The sequence below is a fragment of the Chiloscyllium plagiosum genome, unplaced genomic scaffold (assembly GCF_037043375.1).
Source record: "Chiloscyllium plagiosum isolate Xiang-an unplaced genomic scaffold, Cpla_swu_hap1 HiC_scaffold_21, whole genome shotgun sequence".
Classification (NCBI taxonomy): Eukaryota; Metazoa; Chordata; class Chondrichthyes; order Orectolobiformes; family Hemiscylliidae; genus Chiloscyllium; species Chiloscyllium plagiosum.
In genome coordinates, this window is record NW_028270159.1 from 71,572,288 (window position 1) to 71,595,054 (window position 22,767).

Below are 22,767 nucleotides of genomic sequence, written 5' to 3' on the forward strand. Positions count from 1 at the left end.
TCTGGTAGTGAAATGTAATGCAATTCCATTTAATTACAGTGCAAAGCGTTGTTAAGTTTTTCTCCAACCTGGTTCTGATCATATGCCATTCTGTTGGAGAGTGTAGTTACCGCCTTCTGATCCTTCCACGAAAAGCAGTACCGCATTTGCCTTCCTTGCGCAGGCGGCTCGGTTCAAAGACAGGAAAGAAGCAGATGCTCTGGTGTCACAGCGCACCACGAATTCCTGAACTTGTCTGTTTGTCAAATGTACCCCAAGGTCGTCTCAGAAAGACCTCATTTGGAAGCTGTCAATCGTGATTCAACGTGCGAGAATTGGCACCAGATATCCTGAATCATGTTTTGGAGCAATTCGCACGTTAGTGGCTCATTCAATCAGCAACAGCAATGAAAGAAATTGCACTCTCAGAGGATCCTTTCGACTTGCGCATTCATAGCGTCGCTAGTATTAAGGTCCGCCCCGAGATCTAAGTCATGTTGGAACTGAAACGGAGGAATCGACAGAGAGACTACAGAATGACATCGCATCCATTTGGTTTTCTTTAAATTACTGACGAGCAGGAAAATGTAAACGGGGAGGGCGAGTGGAGAAGTGAGGCAGTTGCAGCTCTGGTGAAATTCCTTCTTTGTGATTCACTCAGCAACCAGAGACGTGAAGGTGACTCAGGCGTGAAAGCTCTTCACATCGAGAACAAAAAGCACTCAAGGGCAGTTAGCACCTCTTCCGGAGTGGGGGGTGCGGTGAGGTAATTACCTTGTGACTTCTGTTACTATGTTCAGAAACTAGCTTTTATATTGAGGTGAACAGAAATGGCATTTTTAAAAAGCACCATGGAATTTAACAAAATTTATCGAGTCGCTTGTCGTCGATTCCCACATAGGTTTCCAACGCAGTTGGTATCCATGTGGCTCATGTCCAGGTGTGAACATCTCTGCAGCACATTGCACAGTTAAGGTAAAAGGCAAGGAAAGTGGCTTCTAGAACTGGCTCCGAGGTCAGAGCATTCTCACAATGTGATCTGTCGTTCTCGGATTGTAATGTTACCTCCGGTTTTAGGGTGGAGAACATTCTTTGGGACTCTTATTCTGAAAAAAAAAACAGACACAGTGACTGAAACTATGCTGCACGGTATGATGTGGATTACGGCCTGCTCAGGTTTGTGCATTTTCCCTGTAGTCCGGTGTGTTTCGTGTTCCGTGTAAACGTGAAAGTCGTCCTGTTTTGAGCAATGGGTGAAATCATTTAGCAAAGCGAGATTCGAAATTGCAGTAATGTCAAGCAGCTCATGGTTATTTGACCAAATCATAAGCGAACCCATATTCTCAAGCACTCACAGATAGATTTGTAGCTGAAAAGAGTCTGAGAAGATAGACTCAGTTTACCATTGATTTTTGTCTGGATTGATGGGCTATCAATATCTGCTGCGAAATTGACATTGTAGCTGTGCCAGTCCGACAGGACATCCCAGCAGCTGTGCGAGTCCGAGAGGAATCATGGAACCCTTATCATGTGACTTTGCATCTGTTGTTATGCAGGAGCACAATTGGAAATACAAGAAAATGAGGAGGCGCGGCCGGCTGGTAGTGTGGCCGAGCGGTCTAAGGCGCTGGATCCAGGTTCCAGTCTCGAAAGGGGCGTGGGTTCGAATCCCACCACTGCCATTTCTGCTGATCAACTCCAACGCTGCTGCTTGTTAAAATGCTGTTTCGGTGCCCACTGTATATTGATATTGAAAACAAAAGTAAAATGGGTTTGCTTCCCAGGGAACGACCTGTGGTGTGGGATACTGCCAAATATTTCAAAATGTCTCTACTGTCATGATCGTGTTCGCCTCCCGCTCGGAAAATCGCAAACAGTTCTGCCATCCCAGGCAAGTTGAGCTTTTTGAAAGAGTCGTTTGGAAATGCCCTGTTGTTAGTTGTGAGATGACTTTATGACTCATGCCCTCGGACTGTATCACATTTAGCATTCATGCATCTCTGTGTCTGAAAATGCATGAGATATGCCAGTTTGTTTGTGTTCCGTGTTAAATGCTTTCTGTTTTGCGATTCGCTCAATACATTTCGATTTAACAGGGTTTCTGAGGTAACTTCCAGCAGCAAAAATTCTCAGCAGAGGATCTGGGAAAATTTCGCAGAGTATGGTCAGTCGGAGCTAAAGTAAGGCAGTCGTTCGTTTCTGCAGTGTTTCACAATACTACCTCTCCCGTGAGCAGTCGAACAGACTAAATGTTTGTGCCACAGACTGCGATGGCAAACTCCGCTAAAAAGTAATCCTTTAAAGCCGGTGGAAGCAACATGACGTAATTGGGGTACATCGTGGAAAAAGATACTTCGGTGGACCTCATCCGTGCTCACCACATCGCCAAAATTAAACAAGTCCCGTTCCCCAGCATTTGGCCCCAATCCCTCTAAACGCATCATATCCAGAAACTCACCCGATTACCTTTGCAATTTTCTGAGTGTAATAGCCTCCTCCACTTCCTCTGGTAGATCATTCCAAACACGCACAACCTTGTTTGTGGGAAATGTGCCTCAGGTCCTTTGTCACTTTCAGCCCAATCACCTTAAAGCTATGCTCTCGAGTTTTCAACTCACACCAACTTGGGTAAAACTCAGTTAACCACCCTTCCATAAGGTCATGTCGCAGCTGTTACGCTGCAGGGAAAGTCGTCCCAGCCTATTCCACCTCGCCCTACGGTATAAACATCGACGACAGCTTTGTCTATATTTTGTCATCAATTTAACGTGTCTTTTTTTTAACGTTTAAAAGATGTCAATTACGCTGGACAACAACGAGCTGTTGGAAACAAAAAGGTGAAACGTAGAACGGATTCAACGTTCAGTGTTGGACGCCATTGAGTCGCAGCACTGCCGATTCCGGCTTGTGTCTGTAGTGTAGTGGTCATCACGCTCGCCTCTCGCGCGAAAGGTCCCCAGTTCGAAACTGGGCAGAAACTGCTTTGTTCTTCAACTGCATCCTTTTACATGGACAAGAGCTGAACTTTCTTGCATGCTTTCCCATCTGCAAACCTGCCTTCGAATTTGCTTGAACAAATCTGCTCTGGTAGTGAAATGTAATGCAATTCCATTTAATTACAGTGCAAAGCGTTGTTAAGTTTTTCTCCAACCTGGTTCTGATCATATGCCATTCTGTTGGAGAGTGTAGTTACCGCCTTCTGATCCTTCCACGAAAAGCAGTACCGCATTTGCCTTCCTTGCGCAGGCGGCTCGGTTCAAAGACAGGAAAGAAGCAGATGCTCTGGTGTCACAGCGCACCACGAATTCCTGAACTTGTCTGTTTGTCAAATGTACCCCAAGGTCGTCTCAGAAAGACCTCATTTGGAAGCTGTCAATCGTGATTCAACGTGCGAGAATTGGCACCAGATATCCTGAATCATGTTTTGGAGCAATTCGCACGTTAGTGGCTCATTCAATCAGCAACAGCAATGAAAGAAATTGCACTCTCAGAGGATCCTTTCGACTTGCGCATTCATAGCGTCGCTAGTATTAAGGTCCGCCCCGAGATCTAAGTCATGTTGGAACTGAAACGGAGGAATCGACAGAGAGACTACAGAATGACATCGCATCCATTTGGTTTTCTTTAAATTACTGACGAGCAGGAAAATGTAAACGGGGAGGGCGAGTGGAGAAGTGAGGCAGTTGCAGCTCTGGTGAAATTCCTTCTTTGTGATTCACTCAGCAACCAGAGACGTGAAGGTGACTCAGGCGTGAAAGCTCTTCACATCGAGAACAAAAAGCACTCAAGGGCAGTTAGCACCTCTTCCGGAGTGGGGGGTGCGGTGAGGTAATTACCTTGTGACTTCTGTTACTATGTTCAGAAACTAGCTTTTATATTGAGGTGAACAGAAATGGCATTTTTAAAAAGCACCATGGAATTTAACAAAATTTATCGAGTCGCTTGTCGTCGATTCCCACATAGGTTTCCAACGCAGTTGGTATCCATGTGGCTCATGTCCAGGTGTGAACATCTCTGCAGCACATTGCACAGTTAAGGTAAAAGGCAAGGAAAGTGGCTTCTAGAACTGGCTCCGAGGTCAGAGCATTCTCACAATGTGATCTGTCGTTCTCGGATTGTAATGTTACCTCCGGTTTTAGGGTGGAGAACATTCTTTGGGACTCTTATTCTGAAAAAAAAACAGACACAGTGACTGAAACTATGCTGCACGGTATGATGTGGATTACGGCCTGCTCAGGTTTGTGCATTTTCCCTGTAGTCCGGTGTGTTTCGTGTTCCGTGTAAACGTGAAAGTCGTCCTGTTTTGAGCAATGGGTGAAATCATTTAGCAAAGCGAGATTCGAAATTGCAGTAATGTCAAGCAGCTCATGGTTATTTGACCAAATCATAAGCGAACCCATATTCTCAAGCACTCACAGATAGATTTGTAGCTGAAAAGAGTCTGAGAAGATAGACTCAGTTTACCATTGATTTTTGTCTGGATTGATGGGCTATCAATATCTGCTGCGAAATTGACATTGTAGCTGTGCCAGTCCGACAGGACATCCCAGCAGCTGTGCGAGTCCGAGAGGAATCATGGAACCCTTATCATGTGACTTTGCATCTGTTGTTATGCAGGAGCACAATTGGAAATACAAGAAAATGAGGAGGCGCGGCCGGCTGGTAGTGTGGCCGAGCGGTCTAAGGCGCTGGATCCAGGTTCCAGTCTCGAAAGGGGCGTGGGTTCGAATCCCACCACTGCCATTTCTGCTGATCAACTCCAACGCTGCTGCTTGTTAAAATGCTGTTTCGGTGCCCACTGTATATTGATATTGAAAACAAAAGTAAAATGGGTTTGCTTCCCAGGGAACGACCTGTGGTGTGGGATACTGCCAAATATTTCAAAATGTCTCTACTGTCATGATCGTGTTCGCCTCCCGCTCGGAAAATCGCAAACAGTTCTGCCATCCCAGGCAAGTTGAGCTTTTTGAAAGAGTCGTTTGGAAATGCCCTGTTGTTAGTTGTGAGATGACTTTATGACTCATGCCCTCGGACTGTATCACATTTAGCATTCATGCATCTCTGTGTCTGAAAATGCATGAGATATGCCAGTTTGTTTGTGTTCCGTGTTAAATGCTTTCTGTTTTGCGATTCGCTCAATACATTTCGATTTAACAGGGTTTCTGAGGTAACTTCCAGCAGCAAAAATTCTCAGCAGAGGATCTGGGAAAATTTCGCAGAGTATGGTCAGTCGGAGCTAAAGTAAGGCAGTCGTTCGTTTCTGCAGTGTTTCACAATACTACCTCTCCCGTGAGCAGTCGAACAGACTAAATGTTTGTGCCACAGACTGCGATGGCAAACTCCGCTAAAAAGTAATCCTTTAAAGCCGGTGGAAGCAACATGACGTAATTGGGGTACATCGTGGAAAAAGATACTTCGGTGGACCTCATCCGTGCTCACCACATCGCCAAAATTAAACAAGTCCCGTTCCCCAGCATTTGGCCCCAATCCCTCTAAACGCATCATATCCAGAAACTCACCCGATTACCTTTGCAATTTTCTGAGTGTAATAGCCTCCTCCACTTCCTCTGGTAGATCATTCCAAACACGCACAACCTTGTTTGTGGGAAATGTGCCTCAGGTCCTTTGTCACTTTCAGCCCAATCACCTTAAAGCTATGCTCTCGAGTTTTCAACTCACACCAACTTGGGTAAAACTCAGTTAACCACCCTTCCATAAGGTCATGTCGCAGCTGTTACGCTGCAGGGAAAGTCGTCCCAGCCTATTCCACCTCGCCCTACGGTATAAACATCGACGACAGCTTTGTCTATATTTTGTCATCAATTTAACGTGTCTTTTTTTTAACGTTTAAAAGATGTCAATTACGCTGAACAACAACGAGCTGTTGGAAACAAAAAGGTGAAACGTAGAACGGATTCAACATTCAGTGTTGGACGCCATTGAGCCGCAGCACTGCCGATTCCGGCTTGTGTCTGTAGTGTAGTGGTCATCACGCTCGCCTCACGCGCGAAAGGTCCCCAGTTCGAAACTGGGCAGAAACTGCTTTGTTCTTCAACTGCATCCTTTTACATGGACAAGAGCTGAACTTTCTTGCATGCTTTCCCATCTGCAAACCTGCCTTCGAATTTGCTTGAACAAATCTGCTCTGGTAGTGAAATGTAATGCAATTCCATTTAATTACAGTGCAAAGCGTTGTTAAGTTTTTCTCCAACCTGGTTCTGATCATATGCCATTCTGTTGGAGAGTGTAGTTACCGCCTTCTGATCCTTCCACGAAAAGCAGTACCGCATTTGCCTTCCTTGCGCAGGCGGCTCGGTTCAAAGACAGGAAAGAAGCAGATGCTCTGGTGTCACAGCGCACCACGAATTCCTGAACTTGTCTGTTTGTCAAATGTACCCCAAGGTCATCTCAGAAAGAACTCATTTGGAAGCTGTCAATCGTGATTCAACGTGCGAGAATTGGCACTAGATATCCTGAATCATGTTTTGGAGCAATTCGCACGTTAGTGGCTCATTTAATCAGCAACAGCAATGAAAGAAATTGCACTCTCAGAGGAACCTTTCGACTTGCGCATTCATAGCGTCGCTAGTATTAAGGTCCGCCCCGAGATCTAAGTCATGTTGGAACTGAAACGGAGGAATCGACAGAGAGGCTACAGAATGACATCGCATCCATTTGGTTTTCTTTAAATTACTGACGAGCAGGAAAATGTAAACGGGGAGGGCGAGTGGAGAAGTGAGGCAGTTGCAGCTCTGGTGAAATTCCTTCTTTGTGATTCACTCAGCAACCAGAGACGTGAAGGTGACTCAGGCGTGAAAGCTCTTCACATCGAGAACAAAAAGCACTCAAGGGCAGTTAGCACCTCTTCCGGAGTGGGGGGTGCGGTGAGGTAATTACCTTGTGACTTCTGTTACTATGTTCAGAAACTAGCTTTTATATTGAGGTGAACAGAAATGGCATTTTTAAAAAGCACCATGGAATTTAACAAAATTTATCGAGTCGCTTGTCGTCGACAAGGTTTCCAACGCAGTTGGTATCCATGTGGCTCATGTCCAGGTGTGAACATCTCTGCAGCACATTGCACGGTTAAGGTAAAAGGCAAGGAAAGTGGCTTCTAGAACTGGCTCCGAGGTCAGAGCATTCTCACAATGTGATCTGTCGTTCTCGGATTGTAATGTTACCTCCGGTTTAGGGTGGAGAACATTCTTTGGGACTCTTATTCTGAAAAAAAAAACAGACACAGTGACTGAAACTATGCTGCACGGTATGATGTGGATTACGGCCTGCTCAGGTTTGTGCATTTTCCCTGTAGTCCGGTGTGTTTCGTGTTCCGTGTAAACGTGAAAGTCGTCCTGTTTCGAGCAATGGGTGAAATCATTTAGCAAAGCTAGATTCGAAATTGCAGTAATGTCAAGCAGCTCATGGTTATTTGACCAAATCATAAGCGAACCCATATTCTCAAGCACTCACAGATATATTTGTAGCTGAAAAGAGTCTGAGACGATAGACTCAGTTTACCATTGATTTTTGTCTGGATTGATGGGCTATCAATATCTGCTGCGAAATTGACATTGTAGCTGTGCCAGTCCGACAGGACATCCCAGCAGCTGTGCGAGTCCGAGAGGAATCATGGAACCCTTATCATGTGACTTTGCATCTGTTGTTATGCAGGAGCACAATTGGAAATACAAGAAAATGAGGAGGCGCGGCCGGCTGGTAGTGTGGCCGAGCGGTCTAAGGCGCTGGATCCAGGTTCCAGTCTCGAAAGGGGCGTGGGTTCGAATCCCACCACTGCCATTTCTGCTGATCAACTCCAACGCTGCAGCTTGTTAAAATGCTGTTTCGGTGCCCACTGTATATTGATATTGAAAACAAAAGTAAAATGGGTTTGCTTCCCAGGGAACGACCTGTGGTGTGGGATACTGCCAAATATTTCAAAATGTCTCTACTGTCATGATCGTGTTCGCCTCCCGCTCGGAAAATCGCAAGCAGTTCTGCCATCCCAGGCAAGTTGAGCTTTTTGAAAGAGTCGTTTGGAAATGCCCTGTTGTTAGTTGTGAGATTACTTTATGACTCATGCCCTCGGACTGTATCACATTTAGCATTCATGCATCTCTGTGTCTGAAAATGCATGAGATATGCCAGTTTGTTTGTGTTCCGTGTGAAATGCTTTCTGTTTTGCGATTCGCTCAATACATTTCGATTTAACAGGGTTTCTGAGGTAACTTCCAGCAGCAAAAATTCTCAGCAGAGGATCTGGGAAAATTTCGCAGAGTATGGTCAGTCGGAGCTAAAGTAAGGAAGTCGTTCGTTTCTGCAGTGTTTCACAATACTACCTCTCCCGTGAGCAGTCGAACAGACTAAATGTTTGTGCCACAGACTGCGATGGCAAACTCCGCTAAAAAGTAATCCTTTAAAGCCGGTGGAAGCAACATGACGTAATTGGGGTACATCGTGGAAAAAGATACTTCGGTGGACCTCATCCGTGCTCACCACATCGCCAAAATTAAACAAGTCCCGTTCCCCAGCATTTGGCCCCAATCCCTCTAAACGCATCATATCCAGAAACTCACCCGATTACCTTTGCAATTTTCTGAGTGTAATAGCCTCCTCCACTTCCTCTGGTAGATCATTCCAAACACGCACAACCTTGTTTGTGGGAAATGTGCCTCAGGTCCTTTGTCACTTTCAGCCCAATCACCTTAAAGCTATGCTCTCGTGTTTTCAACTCACACCAACTTGGGTAAAACTCAGTTAACCACCCTTCCATAAGGTCATGTCGCAGCTGTTACGCTGCAGGGAAAGTCGTCCCAGCCTATTCCACCTCGCCCTACGGTACAAACATCGCCGACAGCTTTGTCTATATTTTGTCATCAATTTAACGTGTCTTTTTTTTTACGTTTACAAGATGTCAATTACGCTGGACAACAACGAGCTCTTGGAAACAAAAAGGTGAAACGTAGAACGGATTCAACTTTCAGTGTTGGACGCCATTGAGTCGCAGCACTGCCGCTTCCGGCTTGTTTCTGTAGTGTAGTGGTCATCACGTTCGCCTCACACGCGAAAGGTCCCCAGTTCGAAACTGGGCAGAAACTGCTTTGTTCTTCAACTGCATCCTTTTACATGGACAAGAGCTGAACTTTCTTGCATGCTTTCCCATCTGCAAACCTGCCTTCGAATTTGCTTGAACAAATCTGCTCTGGTAGTGAAATGTAATGCAATTCCATTTAATTACAGTGCAAAGCGTTGTTAAGTTTTTCTCCAACCTGGTTCTGATCATATGCCATTCTGTTGGAGAGTGTAGTTACCGCCTTCTGATCCTTCCACGAAAAGCAGTACCGCATTTGCCTTCCTTGCGCAGGCGGCTCGGTTCAAAGACAGGAAAGAAGCAGATGCTCTGGTGTCACAGCGCACCACGAATTCCTGAACTTGTCTGTTTGTCAAATGTACCCCAAGGTCATCTCAGAAAGAACTCATTTGGAAGCTGTCAATCGTGATTCAACGTGCGAGAATTGGCACGAGATATCCTGAATCATGTTTTGGAGCAATTCGCACGTTAGTGGCTCATTTAATCAGCAACAGCAATGAAAGAAATTGCACTCTCAGAGGAACCTTTCGACTTGCGCATTCATAGCGTCGCTAGTATTAAGGTCCGCCCCGAGATCTAAGTCATGTTGGAACTGAAACGGAGGAATCGACAGAGAGGCTACAGAATGACATCGCATCCATTTGGTTTTCTTTAAATTACTGACGAGCAGGAAAATGTAAACGGGGAGGGCGAGTGGAGAAGTGAGGCAGTTGCAGCTCTGGTGAAATTCCTTCTTTGTGATTCACTCAGCAACCAGAGACGTGAAGGTGACTCAGGCGTGAAAGCTCTTCACATCGAGAACAAAAAGCACTCAAGGGCAGTTAGCACCTCTTCCGGAGTGGGGGGTGCGGTGAGGTAATTACCTTGTGACTTCTGTTACTATGTTCAGAAACTAGCTTTTATATTGAGGTGAACAGAAATGGCATTTTTAAAAAGCACCATGGAATTTAACAAAATTTATCGAGTCGCTTGTCGTCGATTCCCACATAGGTTTCCAACGCAGTTGGTATCCATGTGGCTCATGTCCAGGTGTGAACATCTCTGCAGCACATTGCACGGTTAAGGTAAAAGGCAAGGAAAGTGGCTTCTAGAACTGGCTCCGAGGTCAGAGCATTCTCACAATGTGATCTGTCGTTCTCGGATTGTAATGTTACCTCCGGTTTAGGGTGGAGAACATTCTTTGGGACTCTTATTCTGAAAAAAAAACAGACACAGTGACTGAAACTATGCTGCACGGTATGATGTGGATTACGGCCTGCTCAGGTTTGTGCATTTTCCCTGTAGTCCGGTGTGTTTCGTGTTCCGTGTAAAGTCGTCCTGTTTCGAGCAATGGGTGAAATCATTTAGCAAAGCTAGATTCGAAATTGCAGTAATGTCAAGCAGCTCATGGTTATTTGACCAAATCATAAGCGAACCCATATTCTCAAGCACTCACAGATAGATTTGTAGCTGAAAAGAGTCTGAGAAGATAGACTCAGTTTACCATTGATTTTTGTCTGGATTGATGGGCTATCAATATCTGCTGCGAAATTGACATTGTAGCTGTGCCAGTCCGACAGGACATCCCAGCAGCTGTGCGAGTCCGAGAGGAATCATGGAACCCTTATCATGTGACTTTGCATCTGTTGTTATGCAGGAGCACAATTGGAAATACAAGAAAATGAGGAGGCGCGGCCGGCTGGTAGTGTGGCCGAGCGGTCTAAGGCGCTGGATCCAGATTCCAGTCTCGAAAGGGGCGTGGGTTCGAATCCCACCACTGCCATTTCTGCTGATCAACTCCAACGCTGCAGCTTGTTAAAATGCTGTTTCGGTGCCCACTGTATATTGATATTGAAAACAAAATGGGTTTGCTTCCCAGGGAACGACCTGTGGTGTGGGATCCTGCCAAATATTTCAAAATGTCATGATCGTGTTCGCCTCCCGCTCGGAAAATCGCAAGCAGTTCTGCCATCCCAGGCAAGTTGAGCTTTTTGAAAGAGTCGTTTGGAAATGCCCTGTTGTTAGTTGTGAGATTACTTTATGACTCATGCCCTCGGACTGTATCACATTTAGCATTCATGCATCTCTGTGTCTGAAAATGCATGAGATATGCCAGTTTGTTTGTGTTCTGTGTTAAATGCTTTCTGTTTTGCGATTCGCTCAATACATTTCGATTTAACAGGGTTTCTGAGGTAACTTCCAGCAGCAAAAATTCTCAGCAGAGGATCTGAGAAAATTTCGCAGAGTATGGTCAGTCGGAGCTAAAGTAAGGAAGTCGTTCGTTTCTGCAGTGTTTCACAATACTACCTCTCCCGTGAGCAGTCGAACAGACTAAATGTTTGTGCCACAGACTGCGATGGCAAACTCCGCTAAAAAGTAATCCTTTAAAGCCGGTGGAAGCAACATGACGTAATTGGGGTACATCGTGGAAAAAGATACTTTGGTGGACCTCATCCGTGCTCACCACATCGCCAAAATTAAACAAGTCCCGTTCCCCAGCATTTGGCCCCAATCCCTCTAAACGCATCATATCCAGAAACTCACCCGATTACCTTTGCAATTTTCTGAGTGTAATAGCCTCCTCCACTTCCTCTGGCAGATCATTCCAAACACGCACAACCTTCTTTGTGGGAAATGTGCCTCAGGTCCTTTGTCACTTTCAGCCCAATCACCTTAAAGCTATGCTCTCGAGTTTTCAACTCACACCAACTTGGGTAAAACTCAGTTAACCACCCTTCCATAAGGTCATGTCGCAGCTGTTACGCTGCAGGGAAAGTCGTCCCAGCCTATTCCACCTCGCCCTACGGTACAAACATCGACGACTGCTTTGTCTATATTTTGTCATCAATTTAACGTGTCTTTTTTTTTACGTTTTCAAGATGTCAATTACGCTGGACAACAACGAGCTATTGGAAACAAAAAGGTGAAACGTAGAACGGATTCAACTTTCAGTGTTGGACGCCATTGAGTCGCAGCACTGCCGCTTCCGGCTTATTTCTGTAGTGTTGTGGTCATCACGTTCGCCTCACACGCGAAAGGTCCCCAGTTCGAAACTGGGCAGAAACTGCTTTGTTCTTCAACTGCATCCTTTTACATGGACAAGAGCTGAACTTTCTTGCATGCTTTCCCATCTGCAAACCTGCCTTCGAATTTGCTTGAACAAATCTGCTCTGGTAGTGAAATGTAATGCAATTCCATTTAATTACAGTGCAAAGCGTTGTTAAGTTTTTCTCCAACCTGGTTCTGATCATATGCCATTCTGTTGGAGAGTGTAGTTACCGCCTTCTGATCCTTCCACGAAAAGCAGTACCGCATTTGCCTTCCTTGCGCAGGCGGCTCGGTTCAAAGACAGGAAAGAAGCAGATGCTCTGGTGTCACAGCGCACCACGAATTCCTGAACTTGTCTGTTTGTCAAATGTACCCCAAGGTCATCTCAGAAAGACCTCATTTGGAAGCTGTCAATCGTGATTCAACGTGCGAGAATTGGCACCAGATATCCTGAATCATGTTTTGGAGCAATTCGCACGTTAGTGGCTCATTCAATCAGCAACAGCAATGAAAGAAATTGCACTCTCAGAGGATCCTTTCGACTTGCGCATTCATAGCGTCGCTAGTATTAAGGTCCGCCCCGAGATCTAAGTCATGTTGGAACTGAAACGGAGGAATCGACAGAGAGACTACAGAATGACATCGCATCCATTTGGTTTTCTTTAAATTACTGACGAGCAGGAAAATGTAAACGGGGAGGGCGAGTGGAGAAGTGAGGCAGTTGCAGCTCTGGTGAAATTCCTTCTTTGTGATTCACTCAGCAACCAGAGGCGTGAAGGTGACTCAGGCGTGAAAGCTCTTCACATCGAGAACAAAAAGCACTCAAGGGCAGTTAGCACCTCTTCCGGAGTGGGGGGTGCGGTGAGGTAATTACCTTGTGACTTCTGTTACTATGTTCAGAAACTAGCTTTTATATTGAGGTGAACAGAAATGGCATTTTTAAAAAGCACCATGGAATTTAACAAAATTTATCGAGTCGCTTGTCGTCGATTCCCACATAGGTTTCCAACGCAGTTGGTATCCATGTGGCTCATGTCCAGGTGTGAACATCTCTGCAGCACATTGCACGGTTAAGGTAAAAGGCAAGGAAAGTGGCTTCTAGAACTGGCTCCGAGGTCAGAGCATTCTCACAATGTGATCTGTCGTTCTCGGATTGTAATGTTACCTCCGGTTTAGGGTGGAGAACATTCTTTGGGACTCTTATTCTGAAAAAAAAAACAGACACAGTGACTGAAACTATGCTGCACGGTATGATGTGGATTACGGCCTGCTCAGGTTTGTGCATTTTCCCTGTAGTCCGGTGTGTTTCGTGTTCCGTGTAAAGTCGTCCTGTTTCGAGCAATGGGTGAAATCATTTAGCAAAGCTAGATTCGAAATTGCAGTAATGTCAAGCAGCTCATGGTTATTTGACCAAATCATAAGCGAACCCATATTCTCAAGCACTCACAGATAGATTTGTAGCTGAAAAGAGTCTGAGAAGATAGACTCAGTTTACCATTGATTTTTGTCTGGATTGATGGGCTATCAATATCTGCTGCGAAATTGACATTGTAGCTGTGCCAGTCCGACAGGACATCCCAGCAGCTGTGCGAGTCCGAGAGGAATCATGGAACCCTTATCATGTGACTTTGCATCTGTTGTTATGCAGGAGCACAATTGGAAATACAAGAAAATGAGGAGGCGCGGCCGGCTGGTAGTGTGGCCGAGCGGTCTAAGGCGCTGGATCCAGGTTCCAGTCTCGAAAGGGGCGTGGGTTCGAATCCCACCACTGCCATTTCTGCTGATCAACTCCAACGCTGCAGCTTGTTAAAATGCTGTTTCGGTGCCCACTGTATATTGATATTGAAAACAAAATGGGTTTGCTTCCCAGGGAACGACCTGTGGTGTGGGATCCTGCCAAATATTTCAAAATGTCAGGATCGTGTTCGCCTCCCGCTCGGAAAATCGCAAGCAGTTCTGCCATCCCAGGCAAGTTGAGCTTTTTGAAAGAGTCGTTTGGAAATGCCCTGTTGTTAGTTGTGAGATTACTTTATGACTCATGCCCTCGGACTGTATCACATTTAGCATTCATGCATCTCTGTGTCTGAAAATGCATGAGATATGCCAGTTTGTTTGTGTTCCGTGTTAAATGCTTTCTGTTTTGCGATTCGCTCAATACATTTCGATTTAACAGGGTTTCTGAGGTAACTTCCAGCAGCAAAAATTCTCAGCAGAGGATCTGAGAAAATTTCGCAGAGTATGGTCAGTCGGAGCTAAAGTAAGGAAGTCGTTCGTTTCTGCAGTGTTTCACAATACTACCTCTCCCGTGAGCAGTCGAACAGACTAAATGTTTGTGCCACAGACTGCGATGGCAAACTCCGCTAAAAAGTAATCCTTTAAAGCCGGTGGAAGCAACATGACGTAATTGGGGTACATCGTGGAAAAAGATACTTCGGTGGACCTCATCCGTGCTCACCACATCGCCAAAATTAAACAAGTCCCGTTCCCCAGCATTTGGCCCCAATCCCTCTAAACGCATCATATCCAGAAACTCACCCGATTACCTTTGCAATTTTCTGAGTGTAATAGCCTCCTCCACTTCCTCTGGCAGATCATTCCAAACACGCACAACCTTCTTTGTGGGAAATGTGCCTCAGGTCCTTTGTCACTTTCAGCCCAATCACCTTAAAGTTATGCTCTCGAGTTTTCAACTCACACCAACTTGGGTAAAACTCAGTTAACCACCCTTCCATAAGGTCATGTCGCAGCTGTTACGCTGCAGGGAAAGTCGTCCCAGCCTATTCCACCTCGCCCTACGGTACAAACATCGACGACAGCTTTGTCTATATTTTGTCATCAATTTAACGTGTCTTTTTTTTTACGTTTTCAAGATGTCAATTACGCTGGACAACAACGAGCTATTGGAAACAAAAAGGTGAAACGTAGAACGGATTCAACTTTCAGTGTTGGACGCCATTGAGTCGCAGCACTGCCGCTTCCGGCTTATTTCTGTAGTGTAGTGGTCATCACGTTCGCCTCACACGCGAAAGGTCCCCAGTTCGAAACTGGGCAGAAACTGCTTTGTTCTTCAACTGCATCCTTTTACATGGACAAGAGCTGAACTTTCTTGCATGCTTTCCCATCTGCAAACCTGCCTTCGAATTTGCTTGAACAAATCTGCTCTGGTAGTGAAATGTAATGCAATTCCATTTAATTACAGTGCAAAGCGTTGTTAAGTTTTTCTCCAACCTGGTTCTGATCATATGCCATTCTGTTGGAGAGTGTAGTTACCGCCTTCTGATCCTTCCACGAAAAGCAGTACCGCATTTGCCTTCCTTGCGCAGGCGGCTCGGTTCAAAGACAGGAAAGAAGCAGATGCTCTGGTGTCACAGCGCACCACGAATTCCTGAACTTGTCTGTTTGTCAAATGTACCCCAAGGTCATCTCAGAAAGACCTCATTTGGAAGCTGTCAATCGTGATTCAACGTGCGAGAATTGGCACCAGATATCCTGAATCATGTTTTGGAGCAATTCGCACGTTAGTGGCTCATTCAATCAGCAACAGCAATGAAAGAAATTGCACTCTCAGAGGATCCTTTCGACTTGCGCATTCATAGCGTCGCTAGTATTAAGGTCCGCCCCGAGATCTAAGTCATGTTGGAACTGAAACGGAGGAATCGACAGAGAGACTACAGAATGACATCGCATCCATTTGGTTTTCTTTGAATTACTGACGAGCAGGAAAATGTAAACGGGGAGGGCGAGTGCAGAAGTGAGGCAGTTGCAGCTCTGGTGAAATTCCTTCTTTGTGATTCACTCAGCAACCAGAGACGTGAAGGTGACTCAGGCGTGAAAGCTCTTCACATCGAGAACAAAAAGCACTCAAGGGCAGTTAGCACCTCTTCCGGAGTGGGGGGTGCGGTGAGGTAATTACCTTGTGACTTCTGTTACTATGTTCAGAAACTAGCTTTTATATTGAGGTGAACAGAAATGGCATTTTTAAAAAGCACCATGGAATTTAACAAAATTTATCGAGTCGCTTGTCGTCGATTCCCACATAGGTTTCCAACGCAGTTGGTATCCATGTGGCTCATGTCCAGGTGTGAACATCTCTGCAGCACATTGCACGGTTAAGGTAAAAGGCAAGGAAAGTGGCTTCTAGAACTGGCTCCGAGGTCAGAGCATTCTCACAATGTGATCTGTCGTTCTCGGATTGTAATGTTACCTCCGGTTTAGGGTGGAGAACATTCTTTGGGACTCTTATTCTGAAAAAAAAAACAGACACAGTGACTGAAACTATGCTGCACGGTATGATGTGGATTACGGCCTGCTCAGGTTTGTGCATTTTCCCTGTAGTCCGGTGTGTTTCGTGTTCCGTGTAAAGTCGTCCTGTTTCGAGCAATGGGTGAAATCATTTAGCAAAGCTAGATTCGAAATTGCAGTAATGTCAAGCAGCTCATGGTTATTTGACCAAATCATAAGCGAACCCATATTCTCAAGCACTCACAGATACATTTGTAGCTGAAAAGAGTCTGAGAAGATAGACTCAGTTTACCATTGATTTTTGTCTGGATTGATGGGCTATCAATATCTGCTGCGAAATTGACATTGTAGCTGTGCCAGTCCGACAGGACATCCCAGCAGCTGTGCGAGTCCGAGAGGAATCATGGAACCCTTATCATGTGACTTTGCATCTGTTGTTATGCAGGAGCACAATTGGAAATACAAGAAAATGAGGAGGCGCGGCCGGCTGGTAGTGTGGCCGAGCGGTCTAAGGCGCTGGATCCAGGTTCCAGTCTCGAAAGGGGCGTGGGTTCGAATCCCACCACTGCCATTTCTGCTGATCAACTCCAACGCTGCAGCTTGTTAAAATGCTGTTTCGGTGCCCACTGTATATTGATATTGAAAACAAAATGGGTTTGCTTCCCAGGGAACGACCTGTGGTGTGGGATCCTGCCAAATATTTCAAAATGTCATGATCGTGTTCGCCTCCCGCTCGGAAAATCGCAAGCAGTTCTGCCATCCCAGGCAAGTTGAGCTTTTTGAAAGAGTCGTTTGGAAATGCCCTGTTGTTAGTTGTGAGATTACTTTATGACTCATGCCCTCGGACTGTATCACATTTAGCATTCATGCATCTCTGTGTCTGAAAATGCATGAGATATGCCAGTTTGTTTGTGTTCCGTGTTAAATGCTTTCTGTTTTGCGATTCGCTCAATACATTTCGATTTAACAGGGTTTCTGAGGTAACTTCCAGCAGCAAAAAATTTAAGCAGAGGATCTGAGAAAATTTCGCAGAGTATGGTCAGTCGGAGCTAAAGTAAGGAAGTCGTTCGTTTCTGCAGTGTTTCACAATACTACCTCTCCCGTGAGCAGTCGAACAGACTAAATGTTTGTGCCACAGACTGCGATGGCAAACTCCGCTAAAAAGTAATCCTTTAAAGCCGGTGGAAGCAACATGACGTAATTGGGGTACATCGTGGAAAAAGATACTTCGGTGGACCTCATCCGTGCTCACCACATCGCCAAAATTAAACAAGTCCCGTTCCCCAGCATTTGGCCCCAATCCCTCTAAACGCATCATATCCAGAAACTCACCCGATTACCTTTGCAATTTTCTGAGTGTAACAGCCTCCTCCATTTCCTCTGGCAGATCATTCCAAACACGCACAACCTTCTTTGTGGGAAATGTGCCTCAGGTCCTTTGTCACTTTCAGCCCAATCACCTTAAAGCTATGCTCTCGAGTTTTCAACTCACACCAACTTGGGTAAAACTCAGTTAACCACCCTTCCATAAGGTCATGTCGCAGCTGTTACGCTGCAGGGAAAGTCGTCCCAGCCTATTCCACCTCGCCCTACGGTACAAACATCGACGACAGCTTTGTCTATATTTTGTCATCAATTTAACGTGTCTTTTTTTTTTACGTTTTCAAGATGTCAATTACGCTGGACAACAACGAGCTATTGGAAACAAAAAGGTGAAACGTAGAACGGATTCAACTTTCAGTGTTGGACGCCATTGAGTCGCAGCACTGCCGCTTCCGGCTTATTTCTGTAGTGTAGTGGTCATCACGTTCGCCTCACACGCGAAAGGTCCCCAGTTCGAAACTGGGCAGAAACTGCTTTGTTCTTCAACTGCATCCTTTTACATGGACAAGAGCTGAACTTTCTTGCATGCTTTCCCATCTGCAAACCTGCCTTCGAATTTGCTTGAACAAATCTGCTCTGGTAGTGAAATGTAATGCAATTCCATTTAATTACAGTGCAAAGCGTTGTTAAGTTTTTCTCCAACCTGGTTCTGATCATATGCCATTCTGTTGGAGAGTGTAGTTACCGCCTTCTGATCCTTCCACGAAAAGCAGTACCGCATTTGCCTTCCTTGCGCAGGCGGCTCGGTTCAAAGACAGGAAAGAAGCAGATGCTCTGGTGTCACAGCGCACCACGAATTCCTGAACTTGTCTGTTTGTCAAATGTACCCCAAGGTCATCTCAGAAAGACCTCATTTGGAAGCTGTCAATCGTGATTCAACGTGCGAGAATTGGCACCAGATATCCTGAATCATGTTTTGGAGCAATTCGCACGTTAGTGGCTCATTCAATCAGCAACAGCAATGAAAGAAATTGCACTCTCAGAGGATCCTTTCGACTTGCGCATTCATAGCGTCGCTAGTATTAAGATCCGCCCCGAGATCTAAGTCATGTTGGAACTGAAACGGAGGAATCGACAGAGAGACTACAGAATGACATCGCATCCATTTGGTTTTCTTTAAATTACTGACGAGCAGGAAAATGTAAACGGGGAGGGCGAGTGGAGAAGTGAGGCAGTTGCAGCTCTGGTGAAATTCCTTCTTTGTGATTCACTCAGCAACCAGAGACGTGAAGGTGACTCAGGCGTGAAAGCTCTTCACATCGAGAACAAAAAGCACTCAAGGGCAGTTAGCACCTCCTCCGGAGTGGGGGGTGCGGTGAGGTAATTACCTTGTGACTTCTGTTACTATGTTCAGAAACTAGCTTTTATATTGAGGTGAACAGAAATGGCATTTTTAAAAAGCACCATGGAATTTAACAAAATTTATCGAGTCGCTTGTCGTCGATTCCCACATAGGTTTCCAACGCAGTTGGTATCCATGTGGCTCATGTCCAGGTGTGAACATCTCTGCAGCACATTGCACGGTTAAGGTAAAAGGCAAGGAAAGTGGCTTCTAGAACTGGCTCCGAGGTCAGAGCATTCTCACAATGTGATCTGTCGTTCTCGGATTGTAATGTTACCTCCGGTTTAGGGTGGAGAACATTCTTTGGGACTCTTATTCTGAAAAAAAAACAGACACAGTGACTGAAACTATGCTGCACGGTATGATGTGGATTACGGCCTGCTCAGGTTTGTGCATTTTCCCTGTAGTCCGGTGTGTTTCGTGTTCCGTGTAAAGTCGTCCTGTTTCGAGCAATGGGTGAAATCATTTAGCAAAGCTAGATTCGAAATTGCAGTAATGTCAAGCAGCTCATGGTTATTTGACCAAATCATAAGCGAACCCATATTCTCAAGCACTCACAGATACATTTGTAGCTGAAAAGAGTCTGAGAAGATAGACTCAGTTTACCATTGATTTTTGTCTGGATTGATGGGCTATCAATATCTGCTGCGAAATTGACATTGTAGCTGTGCCAGTCCGACAGGACATCCCAGCAGCTGTGCGAGTCCGAGAGGAATCATGGAACCCTTATCATGTGACTTTGCATCTGTTGTTATGCAGGAGCACAATTGGAAATACAAGAAAATGAGGAGGCGCGGCCGGCTGGTAGTGTGGCCGAGCGGTCTAAGGCGCTGGATCCAGGTTCTAGTCTCGAAAGGGGCGTGGGTTCGAATCCCACCGCTGCCATTTCTGCTGATCAACTCCAACGCTGCAGCTTGTTAAAATGCTGTTTCGGTGCCCACTGTATATTGATATTGAAAACAAAATGGGTTTGCTTCCCAGGGAACGACCTGTGGTGTGGGATACTGCCAAATATTTCAAAATGTCTCTACTGTCATGATCGTGTTCGCCTCCCGCTCGGAAAATCGCAAGCTGTTCTGCCATCCCAGGCAAGTTGAGCTTTTTGAAAGAGTCGTTTGGAAATGCCCTGTTGTTAGTTGTGAGATTACTTTATGACTCATGCCCTCGGACTGTATCACATTTAGCATTCATGCATCTCTGTGTCTGAAAATGCATGAGATATGCCAGTTTGTTTGTGTTCCGTGTTAAATGCTTTCTGTTTTGCGATTCGCTCAATACATTTCGATTTAACAGGGTTTCTGAGGTAACTTCCAGCAGCAAAAATTCTCAGCAGAGGATCTGGGAAAATTTCGCAGAGTATGGTCAGTCGGAGCTAAAGTAAGGAAGTCGTTCGTTTCTGCAGTGTTTCACAATACTACCTCTCCCGTGAGCAGTCGAACAGACTAAATGTTTGTGCCACAGACTGCGATGGCAAACTCCGCTAAAAAGTAATCCTTTAAAGCCGGTGGAAGCAACATGACGTAATTGGGGTACATCGTGGAAAAAGATACTTCGGTGGACCTCATCCGTGCTCACCACATCGCCAAAATTAAACAAGTCCCGTTCCCCAGCATTTGGCCCCAATCCCTCTAAACGCATCATATCCAGAAACTCACCCGATTACCTTTGCAATTTTCTGAGTGTAATAGCCTCCTCCACTTCCTCTGGCAGATCATTCCAAACACGCACAACCTTCTTTGTGGGAAATGTGCCTCAGGTCCTTTGTCACTTTCAGCCCAATCACCTTAAAGCTATGCTCTCGAGTTTTCAACTCACACCAACTTGGGTAAAACTCAGTTAACCACCCTTCCATTAGGTCATGTCGCAGCTGTTACGCTGCAGGGAAAGTCGTCCCAGCCTATTCCACCTCGCCCTACGGTACAAACATCGACGACAGCTTTGTCTATATTTTGTCATCAATTTAACGTGTCTTTTTTTTTACGTTTTCAAGATGTCAATTACGCTGGACAACAACGAGCTATTGGAAACAAAAAGGTGAAACGTAGAACGGATTCAACTTTCAGTGTTGGACGCCATTGAGTCGCAGCACTGCCGCTTCCGGCTTATTTCTGTAGTGTAGTGGTCATCACGTTCGCCTCACACGCGAAAGGTCCCCAGTTCGAAACTGGGCAGAAACTGCTTTGTTCTTCAACTGCATCCTTTTACATGGACAAGAGCTGAACTTTCTTGCATGCTTTCCCATCTGCAAACCTGCCTTCGAATTTGCTTGAACAAATCTGCTCTGGTAGTGAAATGTAATGCAATTCCATTTAATTACAGTGCAAAGCGTTGTTAAGTTTTTCTCCAACCTGGTTCTGATCATATGCCATTCTGTTGGAGAGTGTAGTTACCGCCTTCTGATCCTTCCACGAAAAGCAGTACCGCATTTGCCTTCCTTGCGCAGGCGGCTCGGTTCAAAGACAGGAAAGAAGCAGATGCTCTGGTGTCACAGCGCACCACGAATTCCTGAACTTGTCTGTTTGTCAAATGTACCCCAAGGTCATCTCAGAAAGACCTCATTTGGAAGCTGTCAATCGTGATTCAACGTGCGAGAATTGGCACCAGATATCCTGAATCATGTTTTGGAGCAATTCGCACGTTAGTGGCTCATTCAATCAGCAACAGCAATGAAAGAAATTGCACTCTCAGAGGATCCTTTCGACTTGCGCATTCATAGCGTGGCTAGTATTAAGATCCGCCCCGAGATCTAAGTCATGTTGGAACTGAAACGGAGGAATCGACAGAGAGACTACAGAATGACATCGCATCCATTTGGTTTTCTTTAAATTACTGACGAGCAGGAAAATGTAAACGGGGAGGGCGAGTGGAGAAGTGAGGCAGTTGCAGCTCTGGTGAAATTCCTTCTTTGTGATTCACTCAGCAACCAGAGACGTGAAGGTGACTCAGGCGTGAAAGCTCTTCACATCGAGAACAAAAAGCACTCAAGGGCAGTTAGCACCTCCTCCGGAGTGGGGGGTGCGGTGAGGTAATTACCTTGTGACTTCTGTTACTATGTTCAGAAACTAGCTTTTATATTGAGGTGAACAGAAATGGCATTTTTAAAAAGCACCATGGAATTTAACAAAATTTATCGAGTCGCTTGTCGTCGATTCCCACATAGGTTTCCAACGCAGTTGGTATCCATGTGGCTCATGTCCAGGTGTGAACATCTCTGCAGCACATTGCACGGTTAAGGTAAAAGGCAAGGAAAGTGGCTTCTAGAACTGGCTCCGAGGTCAGAGCATTCTCACAATGTGATCTGTCGTTCTCGGATTGTAATGTTACCTCCGGTTTAGGGTGGAGAACATTCTTTGGGACTCTTATTCTGAAAAAAAAACAGACACAGTGACTGAAACTATGGTGCACGGTATGATGTGGATTACGGCCTGCTCAGGTTCGTGCATTTTCCCTGTAGTCCGGTGTGTTTCGTGTTCCGTGTAAAGTCGTCCTGTTTCGAGCAATGGGTGAAATCATTTAGCAAAGCTAGATTCGAAATTGCAGTAATGTCAAGCAGCTCATGGTTATTTGACCAAATCATAAGCGAACCCATATTCTCAAGCACTCACAGATACATTTGTAGCTGAAAAGAGTCTGAGAAGATAGACTCAGTTTACCATTGATTTTTGTCTGGATTGATGGGCTATCAATATCTGCTGCGAAATTGACA

The 22,767-nt window shown here is 45.4% G+C and overlaps 1 long non-coding RNA gene and 8 other non-coding genes across 13 annotated transcripts in view; all 9 read left to right on the top strand.

Moving 5' to 3' along the window:
- The window catches only part of LOC148146308 (uncharacterized), a 979,539-nt gene that overhangs the window by 102,832 nt on the left and 853,940 nt on the right, over positions 1 to 22,767 (top strand). The gene's annotated exons all lie outside the window — the stretch shown is intronic.
- Positions 1,580 to 1,661, top strand: trnal-cag (transfer RNA leucine (anticodon CAG)). The gene has a single exon. It is a non-coding gene; the product is annotated as a tRNA-Leu (tRNA).
- On the top strand, positions 2,887 to 2,959 carry trnae-cuc (transfer RNA glutamic acid (anticodon CUC)). The gene has a single exon. It is a non-coding gene; the product is annotated as a tRNA-Glu (tRNA).
- On the top strand, positions 4,641 to 4,722 carry trnal-cag (transfer RNA leucine (anticodon CAG)). The gene has a single exon. It is a non-coding gene; the product is annotated as a tRNA-Leu (tRNA).
- trnal-cag (transfer RNA leucine (anticodon CAG)) lies at positions 7,695 to 7,776 on the top strand. Its single transcript has one exon. It is a non-coding gene; the product is annotated as a tRNA-Leu (tRNA).
- On the top strand, positions 9,002 to 9,074 carry trnav-cac (transfer RNA valine (anticodon CAC)). The gene has a single exon. It is a non-coding gene; the product is annotated as a tRNA-Val (tRNA).
- On the top strand, positions 10,748 to 10,829 carry trnal-cag (transfer RNA leucine (anticodon CAG)). Its single transcript has one exon. It is a non-coding gene; the product is annotated as a tRNA-Leu (tRNA).
- On the top strand, positions 13,787 to 13,868 carry trnal-cag (transfer RNA leucine (anticodon CAG)). Its single transcript has one exon. It is a non-coding gene; the product is annotated as a tRNA-Leu (tRNA).
- On the top strand, positions 16,826 to 16,907 carry trnal-cag (transfer RNA leucine (anticodon CAG)). Its single transcript has one exon. It is a non-coding gene; the product is annotated as a tRNA-Leu (tRNA).